Source organism: Heterodontus francisci, chromosome 30, assembly GCF_036365525.1.
Source record: "Heterodontus francisci isolate sHetFra1 chromosome 30, sHetFra1.hap1, whole genome shotgun sequence".
Lineage (NCBI taxonomy): Eukaryota > Metazoa > Chordata > Chondrichthyes > Heterodontiformes > Heterodontidae > Heterodontus > Heterodontus francisci.
In genome coordinates, this window is record NC_090400.1 from 26,659,668 (window position 1) to 26,675,976 (window position 16,309).

The window sequence follows — 16,309 nt, forward strand, 5'->3', positions numbered from 1 at the left end:
ATGCATGTGCATGCACATATATGGCAGACGAACAGATGAGTAAAAATATTATTGTAGGCTTGTGGGCCCCATATTTTGTCCACCTGTTGAGTTGCTCCTTCGATTTTCCTCGCCTCCTGGTAGATTGTTTCTCCACTCCAGTGTGGGTTCAGTCTCTTCAGCTCTTTTGCTAAGCGATTGAGTTCCCGTAAGAAAAGTGTATGCATAGTACTGAGCCTTAACTGCTCATTTGCACGTATGTCACCTGTGTGGTTAAAAGAGACAATAAGTTCTAGAAAACTGAAACAAAAATGGAAAATGCTGAAAATAGGCAGGAGGTTCATCAGCATCTGAGAAGACAAAATAGTGGTTAATGTTTGGGTGTAGATTCCTTCTTCAGAACTGGAAACTGGGAAGTAAGTGATGCCCTTTATAGGGCTGCAGAAAATGAAAAAAGGAGGTGAGAAAGAGAACCACAGATACAAGTCAAGAGTAAGGAATGCTAACTTCTGCTACAAAGACTTAATTGGCTAGATGGTCTGCGAACAGATTGTTTAAAAATCTGGAAACAGAAACAGGCAGGGAAATGGATAGGTCTGCAGGTGACAAAGGCATGTGTGAGGTTTCAGTGAATGGAAGAGCTGAGGTAGGGGCAGGTGCGAGCAACGTTGTTGAAGTGAAAGTAACCAGACTTTGCAAGATGGAGAGGATATGCATTTAAAAATGCAAAAGAAAAAAATTGCAAATACTGGAAATCTGCAATAAAACAAAGAGTGCAGCAGCTCAGTCTGCACCTGAAAAGAGAAATGACATGTTCTGATATTTCAAATATGTATACATCAGCAGACTCAAATTGATGAAGGGTTCTGCTCTTGAAACATGTCTTTTTCCTGGCCTGTTGTGTATTTACAGTATTTTCTGTTTTTATGTCTAATTTGAAATTCCCTATCTTGATTGAATTAACAGTAAGCTGCTTTAAAGCAAAGTCCTATGTTGAAATACATTTAAAGTCTCTACACTGTCTAAGCTACTCCAAATTTCAATACAAAGAGCAAAATCAATTCTCATCTGCAACTTTGCTAAGTGTTTTATGCAAACAATAACAAGCAATACACTGTACATTGAAGAACAGGATTCTTTATATATCAGGTACACCATCCGAACTCTGCTGAACCTTTTCTTACCAGCTACGAAACAAGGAATTTCAGCGTGACCATCGTTAGCTGTCTCACCACCATGTTGTGTACAAGGATTGGCTGAAATGTTGCTAAATGGTAAGAGTTCCAGTCCATTGTCCGTGAAGACATCATTCGCAATTAAAAGGCCCATCTCGTTCGAATGATCTCTCAGGCGGTTTGCCATTGTCTCAGTATTGCCATAAACCATGCTGGCATCGATGAAGGATGTTATACTGTTCAACTGCTCACGAGTGCAAAGTTTGCCAAAGGTTTTGGCCGCCTGTTGAGTGACACACACAGGAGCAGAACGGAAAAAAGGAAGACATTCACAGGTGTCTGTAATTCTAGAATCATTTGATGGAATCTGTGTAAGTGAATTGGGTAGATAATGATAGGTATTATTACTTATAATTTATTTAACTCTCATTTTTAATGCATTTGCTATTATAATACTTTTCTATACAGCAATATGATAACATTTGCACTCAATTTCCTATCCCCTCCTTTTTAGGTCTCCTCTAATTACTCAGTTTCTGTACTGAAGAACTTGAAATCCAAGATTCTCAAGTTTCTCCTGATAATTATTGTTTCTCACTCCTGATATTACCATAGTGCAATACATTCTATGTAGCTTTAATGTTCTTCCTATATCCTTTCTATAGTCCACAGTCCTCATAGAGATCAAGTCCTGACTTTACACTGAAAGCACCCTACATCCCACCATGCCAAGTGGGATAGACTAAGAACAGATCCAGAAGCTCAAAATGGGGCATTCATGAGGTGCTGCAGCAGCAGAATTGTATTGCACCATAATCTGTAACCTCATGACCTGACATACCGCTCACTTCTTCACCACTATCAAGTCAGGCTATCAACCCTGGTTCTATGAGCACTGTAGGACACCATTCTAAGAGAAGCACTGTGTGTACCTGCAGGTGAGGTGCCAATCTGGTGAAGCGACAGAATCACAGAATTGTTACAGCACAGAAGGAGGCTATTCAGCCTGTCATGTCTGCACTGGTTGCCAAAAGAGCAATTCGCTTAGTGCCACTCATCCCTTCTCCACATAGCCCTTCACATTCTTCCTTTTCGGATAACAACCCAATTCCTTCTTGAATGCCTCGATTGAATCTGCCTCCACCACACTCTCAGGCTAGTGCATTCCAGATCCTAACCACTCACTGCGGGAAAAGATTTTCCTCATGTTCACAAAGATTTGCCATTGCTTCTTTTGCCAATTATCTTAAATTTGTGCCCTCTTGTTCGCAATCCTTCCACCAATAGGTACAGCTTTTCCCTATCTACTCTGTCCAGACCCCTCATGATTTTGAATACCTCTATTAAATCTTTTCTCAACCTTCTCTTCTCCCTGGGAAACAATCCCAACTTCTTCAATCTATCCACGTAACTCAAGTTCCTCACCCCGGAACCAATCTTTTGAATCTTTTCTGCACTCTCCCTAATGCCTTCACATCTTTTCTAAAGTGCGGTGCTCAGAACTGGACACAATACTCCAGCTGAGACCGAACTAGTGTTCTATACAAATTTAGCATAACTTCCTTATTTTTTACTCTATGCCCCTATTAATGAAGCCTAGGATGCTGTGTGCTCTATTAACCGTGCTCTCAACCTGTCCTGTCACCTTCAATGATTTATGCGCATATACACACAAGCCGCTCTGCTTCTGCACCCCCTTTAGAATGGCACTCTTTATTTTACATTGTCTTTCTGTGTTCTTCCAACCAAAATGAATCACTTCACAGATCTCTGCATTCAATTTCATCTGCCACTTGTCCGCCTATTCCACCAAACTGTCTACGTCTTTTTGAAGTTCTGCACTATCCTCGCCACTGTTCACAATGTTTCCAAGTCTTGTATCATCCACAAATTTAGAAATTGTGCCCTGTACACTACGATCTAGGTCATTGATATATATCAGGAAGAGTAAGGGTCCTAACACTGACCCTTGGGGAACTCCACTACAAATCTTCCTCCAGTCTGACAAAACATTCATTAACTCCTACTGTTTTTCCTGTCATTTTCCCAATTTAATATCCATGCTGCTACCGTCCCTTCTATTCCACAAGCTATAACTTTGCTCACAAGTCTGTGGCAGAGAACTTTATCAAATGCTTTTTGGAAGTCCATGTACACCACATCAACAGCATTACCCTGATCAACCTTTCCTGTTACCTTGTCAAAAAGCTCTAGCAGGTTAGTTAAACATGATTTGATCTTCACAAATCCATGCTGGCTTTCCCCAATAAACCCATATTTGCCCAAGTGACTATTAATTTTGTCCCAAATTATTGTTTCTACAAGCTTCCCCACCACTGAGGCTAAACTGACCGGCCTGTAGTTGCTGGGCTTATCTTTACACCCTTTTTTGAAGAAGGGTGTAACATTTGCAATTCTCCAGTCCTCTGGCACCACCCCTGAATCTGAGGAAGACTTGAAAATTATGGCCAGTGCCTCTGCAATTTCTACTCTCACTTCCATCAGTATCCTTGGATGCATCTCATCTGGTCCTGGTGTCTTATCAACTTGAAGTACAGCTAACCTATACAATACCTCCTCCTTATCAATTACAAGTGTCTGAATTACCTCCTCTTTCACCATGACCTGCACAGCAACTTCTTCTTTGGTAAAGACAAATGCAAAGTATTCATTTAATACCTCAGCCATGCCCCCTGCCTCCATACGTAAATCCCCTTGTTGGCCCCTAATCGGCCCCACACCTTCTTTACTACTTTTTTACTATTAATATTCCTATAGAAGACTTTTGAGTTCCCTTTTACTGTTAATATGCCTATAAAGACTTCTGGATTTCCTTTTATGCTAGCTGCCAGTGTCTTTACATACTCTCCCTTTGCTTCTCTTATTTGCTTTTTCACTCCCCCCCCCCCCCCCGAACCTTCTATATTCAGCCTGGTTCTTAGTTACAATGCAGGACTACATGCATGTTAATTGGCAGAAGCAGTACTTTAAGTGATCCCACAACTAAAGGATCAGATCAAAGCTCAGAAGTTCTCCCATGTGCAGTCATGAACAGTGGTGGTCAATTAAGCAACTAATGAGGGGAACTGGTTTCATGAACATTGCCATCATCAATGATGGCAGAGTCTAGCATGTGAGTGCAAAAAACAAAGCTGCAGTGTTTGTAACTATCTTCAGCCTGAAATGCTGAGTGGATTATCCATCTCTGCCTCCTCCTGAGGTCCCCACCATCATAGAAACCAGTCTTCAGCCAACACAATTCATTCTACCTGACTTCAAGAAATGGCTGAGTGCACTGGACACAGCAAAGACTATGGATGCTGACAATATCTTGGCTGCAGTATAGTGCTGAAGACTTATGCTCCAGGAGGAACCACACACTTAGCTCAGCTGTTCCAGTGCAGCTACAAAATTGCCCAGATATTTTCTGCCCATAAAAAAGAAACTAATTCATCCTGGCCAATCAGCGAACTGATAGAAGTAATCATCAACAGATCTATGCAGCACTGTCCCACTGATGCTCAGTTTATGCTCCACAAAAAAAACTTGGTTCCAGACCTCACAGCAGCCATGATTCCAACATGGACACAAACTGAATTCAAGGTGTGGGGGGGGGGGGGGGGGGGGGGTGGGGGTGACAGTGACTGCACTTGAAATCAAGGCAGCATTTGACCAAATGTAGTATCAAGGAGCCCTAGTAACATTGAAGTCAATGGGAATTGGGGGGGGGGAAAACGCTCCAGAGGCTGGAGTTATATAGAGTCATAGAGCCATTTATGGCAAAGAAGGAGGCCATTAGGTCCATCGAATCCATGCTGGTTCTCTGGACCAATCCACTCAGTCCCACTCCTCTGCTTGATCCCCGTAGCTCTGCAAATATATTTCCTTTAAGTGCCCAACCAATTTCCTTTTGAAATCATTGATTATCTCTGCTTCCACCACCCTCGTGGGCATCCAGTTCCAGGACATTACCACTCGCTGTGTAAAAAGGTTCTTCCTCACATTCCCTTATATCTCTTGCCCGAAACCTAAAATCTGTGTCCCCTAGTCCTTGTACCATCAGCTAATGGTGACAGTTTTTCCACGTCTAACTTATCTAGGCCTGTCATAATCTTGTACACCTCTATTAAATCTCCCCTCAATCTCCTTTGCTCCAAGGTGATCAATCCCAGCTTTTCCAACCTAACCTTGTAACTAAAATCCTCCATCCCTGGAACCATTCAGGTAAATCAGCTCTGCACCCTCTCAAGGACTCTCACATCCCTCTTAAAGTGTGGTGATCAGAACTGAATGCAATTTGCTAGTTGGGACCTAACCAGAGCTTTATAAAGGTTCAGCATAAATTCCCTGCTTTTGCACTCAAAGTCTCTATTTATGAAGCCGAAGATCCCATATGCTTTGCTAACCACTCTCTCAATCTGTCCTTCTACCTTCAAAGATCACCCCTAGGTCCCTCTGTTCCTGCACACTTTTTGGAACTGTGCCATTAAGTCTATATTGCCTCCCCTTATCCTTTCTGCCAACATACATCACCTCACACTTGTCTCTATTAAATTCCATCTGCCACTTGTCTGCCCATTCTGCCAGCATATCTATGTCCGGTTATAGGCAATTTGGTATTGTTCTCGCTGTTTGCCACTCCTCCTAGTTTGATTTCATCAGCAAATTTTGAAATTCTACTCTATTCCAAGATCCGAGTCATTTATATAGCAAAAAAAAAGCAGTGGTCCTACCACTGACCCTTGGGGAACACCATTATCTACCATCCTCCAGTCTGAAAAACAACCATTTACAACAACTTCTTGTTTTCTGTCCGAATGCCAATTTTTTTTTTATCCAATTGGACACTGACCCTCCTATTCCATGAGCCTCAATTTTGTTAACCAGCTTTTTATGTGGTACTTTAGCAAATGCTTTCTTAAAATCCATATGGACTACATCCGAAGAGAAGGTTGATGAAAGGAATGCAATGGAAGTCCATATGGATTTTAAGAAAGTGTTTGACAAAGTACCACATAAAAGGTTGGTGAATAAAATTGGTGTTTATAGAATAGGAAGGTTTTGGATTTTAAAAAATTGGCTTAGGGACAGAAAACAGCAAGTCATGGTAAATGGTTGTTTATCAGATTGGAGGATGGTACACAGTGGTGTTTTCCAATGTTCAATGTGAGGACCACTGCTTTTTCAATAAATATAAATTACTTTGCATTGGAATACAGAGTAAAATTTCTAAATTTGCTGATGATATGAAACTTGGAAGTGTGGCAAACAGTGAGGATGAGAGCAATCAACTGCAACAGGACATAGATAGGCTAGCAGAATGGGCAGATAAGTGGGAGATAAAACTTAATACAGGAAAGTGTGAACTGATGCATTTTGGCAGAAGAGATGGGGCAGGCAACATAAACCAAATGTCACTGTTCAAAAGAGTGTACAAGGACAGCGGAAGCTTGGAGTTTGTAGGTGGCAGGACATATTGAGAAAATAGTTAACAGAGCATATGGGTGCTTAAGGCCCCACCTAGACTATTGCGTCCAGTTCTGGTCACCACACTTTAGGAAGGATGTGAGGGTCCTTAAGAGGGTGCAGAGGAGGTTTACCAGAATGGTTCCAGGGTCGAGGTAATTTAACTACAAGGTTAGGTTGCAGAAGCTGGGGTTGTTCTCCTTGAAGCAAAGGAGATTGAGGGGAATTTTGATAAGTGTACAAGATTGTGACAGGTTTAGATAATGTCGACAAAAAATTGCTGTACCCATTAGAATAGGAACTAGGGGTTACAGAGTTAAGATTTTGAGCAAGGGATATGGGAGAGATGTGAAGAAGGACTTTAAGCAGCAAATGTTAATGACCTGGAATCGCTGCCTACTGGGGTGGTGGAAGTGGAGGAGATCATTGATTTCAAAAGGAAATTGGATAGGCACTTGTGGGAAATAAACCTGCAGGGCTATGGGGATAGAGTGGAGGAATGGGATTGACTGAATTGCTCGACAGAGAGCCCAAATGGACTTCTTCTGTGCCATTATGACTCTATATACTAGAATTTCAAACAGCTGCGGGATTGGGAACCGGAGCAGACATGATTTGAAAATTGCAGTCCTAGAGGATGCCTCTGGGACAGACCACGATTTTTAATGTGAGGGCGGCGGGGGAGGGAACAGGGAAGCTGCTTGCCTCCAATTATGGGCCCATTACGCTCCTGTGTTCGGGAAGACAATTTTCAATTCTCATTTCGGCGATCCTGACCAGTCTTGTGAACATTAGTTGATTAGCCGGTAAGCGCTTTGTGTAAGGGACAGTGTTAATAGCTAGCTTAGGGAAAAGATAAAATAATTAAAATAAATACCTAAAACACATAGCTGTGTAATTAAGAAAAATATAACTTTCGTTGTAAGTGGTACTAGCATTTAATAAACACAGTAAATTCTACTATGCATAGGAATTATTCTAAGTTAATTAAGAAAGAAATTAAAGTAAATTAACTAATAGCATAAGTAACAATGGCAAGACAGGTGTTATGTTGAAGCTGTGGTATGTGGGAGCTTTTGAATGCCAAGGCAATCCAAGACAAACACGTCTGCAGAAATTGTAAGCAGTTAGAGGAATTCCAGATCGGAATTATTGATCTGGAAACTGAACTGCAAACACCATGCAACATAAGGGAGGGGAGAAATACCTGGACGCTTTGTTCCAGAAGGTGGTTACACCTCTTAGAACAGGATCATCTGTTTTTGTCTCCAGTGAGGGACAGGAAAACCACTACCTGCAAGTTCCCCTCCAAGTCACACACCATCGTGACTTGGAACTATATCGCCGTTCCTTCACTGTCGCTGGGTCAAAATCCTGGAACTCCCTTCCTAACAGCACTGTGGGTGTACCTACCCCAAATGGACTGCAGCAGTTCAAGAAGGCAGCTCACCACCACCTTCTCAAGGGCAATTAGGGATAGGCAATAAATGCTGGCCTAGCCAGCAACGCCCGCATCCCTGAATGAATAAAAAAAAAAGGAGGATGTAATCATGAGTGAGTCAGGGAATGGGACCAAGCAGACAGTAGTGGAGGAGGCTCAGACTTTGCAATTGTCAAACAAGTTGGAGGTGCTGTCAACCTGTGTAGACGAAAGCAAGGTCTGCTAGGTGGATGAGCAGACTGACCATGTCACTGTGATACAGGAAGCCATTCAAGTGGGGAGAGCAAAAAGGAATGTAGTTGTAGTAGGGATAGTATAGTGAGGGGGAATGACACTGTTCTGTGCAGCCAAGAGTGTGAGTCCAGAAGGCTGGGTTGCCAACCCAGTGCCTGGGTTTGGGACATCTGCTTAGGGCTGGACAGGAATTTGGATTGCGAGGGGGAGGATCCAGTTGTTGTGGTCCATGTAGGTACCAACGACACAGGTAGGATGACGAAAGAGGTTCTGCTGAGACAGTATATGGAGCTAGGCACCAAATTGAAGAGCAGAACCTCAGGTAATAATCTCTGGATTATTACCTGAGCCACGTGCCAATTGGCAGAGGGTACATAAGATTAATAAAATTAATACGTGGCTCAGAGAATGGTGTGGGAGAAGTGGGTTTTAGTTCATGGGGCACTGGCACCAGTACTGGGGAAAGTGGGGGCTATACCATTGGGACAGTCTGTACCTGAATTGTGCTGGGACCAGTGTTCTAGCAAACCGTATAACTAGGGAATTAGAGAGGGCTTTAAACTAAACAAGTGGGTTGAGGGATCAAGCTTGAGTAGATGTAACAAATCTAGGGGTAGAGTCAAGGCAGGAGAGCAGAATAGTAATATGGAAATGAAGGTTAGAGAATGGCAGGAAGGGAAAGAGAGAAAGAACCTAAGAACAGATCAACAGTTGAGATTAGATGTTATAAAGATAACAAAAAGACAAAACTAAAGGCTCCATATCTGAATGCATATCGCATTCATAACAAAGTAGATGAACTGAAAGCGCACATTGAAGTAAATAAATATGATCTGATAGCCATTATGGAGATGTAGCTGCTGAATGACAAGGATTGGGTCCTGAACATTGAGGGGTATGTGACATTCAAGAAGAATAGGAAGCTAGGTAAAGGTGGAGGGGTAGCACTGTTAATCAAGGATGGCATTGGTGCAATAGTTAGAGATGACCTTGGTTCGGGAGATCAGGATGTAGAATCGATTTAGGTGGAGATGAAGAATAGTAGCGGAAAAAAGTCACTAGTGGGAGTGGTCTACAGGCCCCCTAACAGTAATTACAATGTAGGATGAAGTAGACAGAAGAAATATTGGGTGATTGTGATAATGGGACAGCAATGATGGGTGATTTTAATCTATATATAAACTGGAAGAATCAGATTGGCAATAGTAACCTGGATGAGGAGTTCATACAATGCTTTCGAGATAGTTTCTTAGAGCAGCACGTTCTGGAACCAACCAGAGAACAGATTATATTAAACTTGGTATTGTGTAATGTGACAGGATTAATGAATGATGTCAGAGTAAAGGCACGTCCAGGTAGCAGCGACCACAATATGATTGAATTTTACATCCAGTTTGAAAGCAAGAAGTAAAAACAAGAAACGCTGGAAATACTCAGCAGGTCTAGCTTCTGTCTTCACTATAGAGGATAAAAAAACATTCCGGCAAAGCTGTAAATCAGGAGGTGGAAGGAAAAAAGGAACTTGGTGAAATTACGATCACCAGGGAAGTGGTACTGACCAAATTGATGAAGCTACGGATTGACAGGTCCCCGGGTCCTGATGGATTTCATCCTAGGGTCTTAAAAGAGGTGGCTAATGAGGTAGTGGATGGTGTTAATTTTTCAAAATGTTCTAGGTTCTAGAATGGTTTCTTCAGACTAGAAAGTAACAAATATAAACCCTCTATTCAAAAAGGCAGGGAGGCAAAAAACAGGTAACTATAGGCCAGTTAGCTTGATGTCTGTCGTCGGGAAGGTGTTATAATCGATTATTAAGGAGGTTGTAGCTGGGAACTTAGAAAATCTCAAGGCAATCGGGGATAGTCAGTATGGTTTTTTTGAAAGGGAAATCATGCTTAACCAATTTATTGGAGTTCTTTGAAGGAGTGACATGTGCTGTGGATAAAGGGAGCCCATTGACGTACTGTACTTGGATTTCCAGAAGGCATTTGACAAGATGCCACATAAAAGGTTCTTGTGCAAAGTAGCAGCTCATGGCATAGAGAGTAACATATTAGCATGGATAGAAGATTGGCTGGCTGGCAGAAAACCGAGAGTATGCATAAATGGGTCCTTTTCTGATTGGCAGGATGTGACAAGTGGACTCCCGCAGGGGTCTATGCTGGAGCCTCAACTTTTTACAATTTATATCAATAACTTAGATGAGGGGAGCAATGGCCTGGTAGCTAAATTTGCCGATGACACAAAGATAGGTACGAAGGTATGTTGTGAAGAGGACATAAGGATGTTGCAGACTGATATAGATAGGTTGAGTGAGTGGGCAAAAATCTAGCAGATGGAGTATAATGCGGGAAAATGTGAACTTGTTCACTTTGGCAGGACGAATAAAAAAGCAGAGTATTTTTTAAATGGAGAACAACTGCAGAATTCCGAGGTGCAGAGGGATCTAGGTGTTCTAGTGCATGAGTCACAAAAAGTTATATGCAGGTACAGCAGGTAATAAAAAAGGCAAATGAAATGCTACCCTTTATTACGAGAGGAATTGAAAATAAAAATAAAGATGTTATGCTTCAGTTATATAGGGCATTGGTGAGACCACATCTCGAATACTGTGAGCAGTTGTAGTCTCCTTATTTAAGGAAGGATGTAAATGTGTCAGAGGAGGTTTACCAGATTAATACCTGGAATGAGCAGTTTGTCTTATGAGGAAAGGTTGGACAGACTGGACATGTTTTCACTGGAGTTTAGAAGAGTGAGGGGAGACTTGATTGAAGTATATAAGATCCTGAATGGTCTTGACAAGGTGGATGTGGAAAGGATGTTTCCCCTTGTGGGTGAGTCCAGAACTAGGGGGAACTGACTTAAAATTAGGGGTTGTCCTTTTAGGACAGAGATGAGGAGAAATTTTTTCACTCAGAGGGTTGTGCGATTTTGGAACTTTCTGCCTCAGAAGGGGTGGAGGCGGGGTCATTGAATAATTTTGAGGGTACATATAGATTCTTGTTAGGCAAGGGAATCAAAGCTTATCGGGGTAGATGGGACTGTGGAATTCGAAACACAAACAGATCAGCCATGTTCTTGTTGAATCGCGGAGCAGGCTTGAGGGGCTGAATGGCCTACCTCTGCTCCTAATTTGTATGTTCGTATGAGGCAGTAATGTCAAGTAAAGCTGTAAAACATTAAGTATAGTTGGACACCTTGGAAACCCATGAGAGACCACTGATTTCTTCCTCACCAGCTCTGAGGATTGAGGCACGGCTATTTCCATCCAGCCTGCTCTGGTACTTCTCTTCAGTGGAGGATTTGTTTCTGCTTGAAAAAGCACCGTCCCTGTCTGCAGGACTGACACCCAGCAACAGACTCCCAAACTGCATACTGGAATAGAGTCAACCAGACTTGTGCCAGCCATTTCTCCTGCTCATAAGCAAGGAAACTATAAGATCAACCTGCTGCCCCCTTAGTGGTGACTGGTAGAAGACAATCTGCCCCTTGGCCCAGGTGCATTCTCAGCACATCATGCATTGTGCGCAGTGCCATATCCTCTATGTGTTGGCCTTGCCATATTGTGCAAGATGAACTCAAGGCACTACAGGCTTGTACAGTAACTGGACAACAGCAGTTCAAGTACCATTGCACTAGGACTGATTTTTTGTATTAAAACACTTCTAGACAAGACAACTACATCACTGTTCCATACGAAACCTAAATGAAGGCATTTGATCGGACAGTGTAACATACTGTAGAGAGAGTTTTACTTTATATCTAACCCGTGCTGTGCCTGACCAAGTATTTGAAGTTGACATTGAGTGAATAAAGTAGAACACAGCTGCATTTCTTGAGTGCTGGCATCTCTTACCGTAATAGGGAAGCATGGGGCTTCTTGGGAACAACTCACGGTGCAGTCAACATCACTACTTCCAGACATAACAGTTAAAGAAATATCATGAGCAATCCACTGGCCCCATTGCATAATAACTTGAGAGAATTCCATGTCCATGGGTATACAATCATGGAGCAGCTTCAGAATCTTGTTAGACACCTCTCGGGCCTGAGGAAGGAGCAGAAGTACTAAAAATGCTAAAATATGAGAAATCTCATCACTGACATACATTAACTTCCTTTTTTGTACATTCTTGAGGTGTGGGCTTTCTAATTGCTTTTGAGAAGGTGATGGTGGCCTATTGCATTGTAATGGTTTGATACATCTGAGTGGATTGTTACTTGTTGGAGTGAGATTAGAAAATTATCAGACCACACAATTCAGATTCACTCTATCTTCATCTACCTATCTGCCTTCAAGCAGTTGGATTTTCTTGTGTGTGATATGCTTTATTCTCTCAGCAACTATATCAAGCTCAAGTCAATCAAAGGCTTCAATTCTGTTCTCTGTCTAGGGAGACTCTTACAACAAATTTCACATTTCCAGGCAGGATGAAAGAAAAGGTTTGCCTCTCTCACACATCTAGGCTTTCACATCTTGCCCCATTGCAACCATTCTTGTCTCCTTAATTTTTTTATGAATGCAACTATGCATAATTCTCCTTTGAAACTTCCTCTTGAGGCTTGAGGCAAAACTCAGATTTTACAAACTCTTTCTCTCCCCTGCAATTTTATTGTATTGCATTACACAGTCTCCTACTCTTCTCAGTTTTCCTAGGGTCTAAGCACTGGAGCTTCTCAACCACTGTCTGTTTTAAACCTTTCTTCTCCAATTGAAAGGACTTAAACTCCAAACTTGATGAATGGGGCAGCATCAAATTACCCACTCATTACACACCCTGTTTGACTTCACACTTTATGGTTTACACCCCTGGCTAAAGCTGGATGTTTCCTCCAATGCAACCAAGCATCAGCCATTGATCAGGGTTATCACTCTTCCTGTGAGTAAGAAGGTTGTGGGTTCCAGTACAACTGCATAGGCTTAATCACATAATGTTAGGCTGATAATCTACTGCAGCACTGAGGGAGCCCTGCATTGATGGAGATGCCACCTTTGAGATGAGATGTTAAACCGAGGCTCTGTCTACGGTCGGTAGATGATCCCATTGCATTATTTGAAGAAGAGCAGCGGAGTTTTCCCTAGTGGATATTTATCCTCAAAGGAAAAAATGAGGAGCCGCAGTGTTAACTAAATTGTACAATTTTAAAGGGGCTACAGGAACAAAGACCTGGGGGGTCTACATACTCAAATCTTTGAAATGGTAGGACAAGTTGAGAAGGTTGTTTAAATAGCATATGGGATCCTTGGCTTTATAAACTGAGGCATACAGTACAAAAGCCAAAAAGTTAAATCACTCGTTAGGCCCCAGCTGGAGTATTGTGTCCAATTACGGGCACCACACTTTAGGAAGGATGTCAAGGCCTTAGAAAAGATGCATAAGATATTTACTAGACTACTACCAGGGATGTGAGGCTTCAGTTATGTGGAGAGACTCGAGAAGCTGGGGTTGTTGTCCTTGAGCAGAGAAGGTTAAGGAGAGATTTAAAGAGATGTTCAAAATCATGAAAGGATTTGATAGATTAAATAAGGAGAAGCTGTTTCCAGTGGTAGAAGGGTCAGTAACCAGAGGAGACAGGTTTAAAGTAATTGGTACAAGAACAGAGGGAACATTTTTGGCACAGCTGATAGTTATGATCTGGAATGCACTGCCTGAAAGGGTGATGCAAGCAAATTCACTAATAACTCTCAAACTGGAGTGCTTTGGCTTTGCTTCAGGTCACATTTGATTCAGCATCATCAATGTCCACAGGCTGAGCTTGAATTTTCAATAAATGTGGAAACCACAAGCATAACTTGACAAGAAGTGTTAAAACCATTTATTATCTGAAATAATTCCAGTCCAAGTGATTCAGAAGCCTCTTCCTTGCCAGTAAACCACAGGTGACAGTGCCCCAGACAATGGGTCAGCAATATATTACTTAGATATTCCAGAGGTCTGGAACATAAATAGGTTTTTTTTATTTGTTCATGGGATGTGAGCACCACTGGCAAGGCCAGCATTTTTTGTCCATCCCTATTGTCCCTGAGAAGGTGTAGATAAGCCACCTTCTTGAACTGCTGCAGTCCATGTGGAGTATGTACACCCACAGTGCCGTTTGGGAGGGAGTTCCTGGATTTTGACCCTATGACAATGGAGGAATGACGATATCGTTCCAAGTCAGACACCATCTTGACTTGGAGGGGAACTTGCAGGTGGTGGCATTCTTCTAGGTGATACAGGTTGCAGGGGTTTGGAAAGTGTTGTCAAAGGAGCTTTAGTGACTTGCTTCAGTGCATCTTGTTTGTGGTGCACACTATTGCCACTGTGCACCAGAGGCAGAGGGAGTGAGTGTTTAAGGTGGTGGACAGGTCCCAATCAAGTGGGCTGCTTTGTCCTGGGTGGTGTTGACCTTCTTGAGTGTTGTTGGAGCTGCACGCATCCAGGCAAGTGGAGAGTATTCCATCACATTCCTGACTTGTGCCTTTGTAGATGGTGGAAAGGCTTTGGGGAATCAGATGAGTTACCCACTGCAGGATTCCTAGTCTCTGACCTGCTCTTGTAGCCACAGTATTTATATGGATGATCTCATTATGTTTCTGGTCAATGGTAACCCGAGAATGTTGATGGTGGGTGATTCAGCAATGGTAATGCCATTGAATGTCAAGGGGAATGGTTAGATTTTGTCTTTCTGGAGATGGTCATTGCCTGGTACTGGTGTGGCACGGATGTTACTTGCCAATTATCAGTCCATGCTTGAATGTTGTCCAGGTCTTGCTGCTTGCGGGCATGTATTGCTTCAGTATTTGAGGAGTTGTAAGTCATACCTAGCACACCTTCTATATTCAGCCTGGTTCCTGGTTACAATGCAGGACTACATACATGTTAATTGGCGGAAGCAGTATGTTAAGTGATCCGACAACTAAAGGATCAGATCAAAGCTCTGCAGTTCTCCCATGTGCAGTCATGAATACTGAACACTGTGCAATCATCAGCAAACATCCCCACTTCTGATATTATAATGGAGGGAAGGTCATTTTTGAAGAAGTTGAAGGTGGTTGGGCCTAGGACACTACCCTGAGGAACTCCTGCAGCAATGTTCAGGGGCTGAAACGATTGGCCTCTAACAACCACAACCATCTTCCTTTGTGCTAGGTATGACTCCAACCCATGGAGAATCTTCCCCAATTCCTATTGACTTCAATTTTGCTCGGGCTCCTTGATGCCAAGCTCGGTCAAATACCTTGATGTCAAAAGGATCACTCTCACCTAACTTCTGGAGTTCATCTCTTTTGCCCATGTTTGGACCAAGACTGCAATGAGGACTGGAGCTGAGTGGCCCCGGAAAAATCCAAGCTCAGCATTGGTGAGCAGGCTATTGCTGAGTAAGTGTCACTTGATAGCATTGTCAACAACACCTTCCGTCACTTGGCCTACAAAAGAAAACTGATATCTGAGTATCTTGTATGGTCATTCAAGAGTGTGCTAAGTACCCTGCAGCGTTTGGCAGCAACTTTGGAGAAGTTCACTACCTCGGTCTTTGCAGTGCTACATGATCATCTAACTAAATGGCAGATCACCATGGAAAGCATGGCTAGTCCAGGGCCATCTATAGTTGAGTCAGTGAGGTCCTAAACCCAGGAGCAGTTTGGATAAAGGAAGTTCAAACTTCAGCCATAAAAACTTGGGTGCCAAATAGGACAATTTTAACTTGAGGCAGATGGCAGACAGAAGGTGGAAAGCTGTAGCAGAGTGCTTGCTTGGGAAATGAGCTACTATACTAAAACATGTCTGAAAGGAAGTGGTCAAGTCAATAATGTTGATGACGAGCAGATGTAAGCATCTTTGGGCTATTAAGCAATTTGACAATTGAATTTGACAGCACAGATGTATTCATTTGTGTATAATGCTTGTGGAACTAGCTACTCAAGTTTGAAGAAAAATGCCTTGGTTGCCACGACAACCATGAAATCAAGATGCAATCTCTAGGGAGGAACACCTGTACAGGGATTAAGTGCTGCTATGCTGCCAAAAAA

The 16,309-nt window shown here is 42.4% G+C and overlaps 1 pseudogene; it reads right to left on the reverse strand.

Annotated features, from left to right (window-relative positions):
• Positions 1-16,309, reverse strand: part of LOC137346492 (myeloperoxidase-like) — a 65,231-nt pseudogene that overhangs the window by 23,041 nt on the left and 25,881 nt on the right.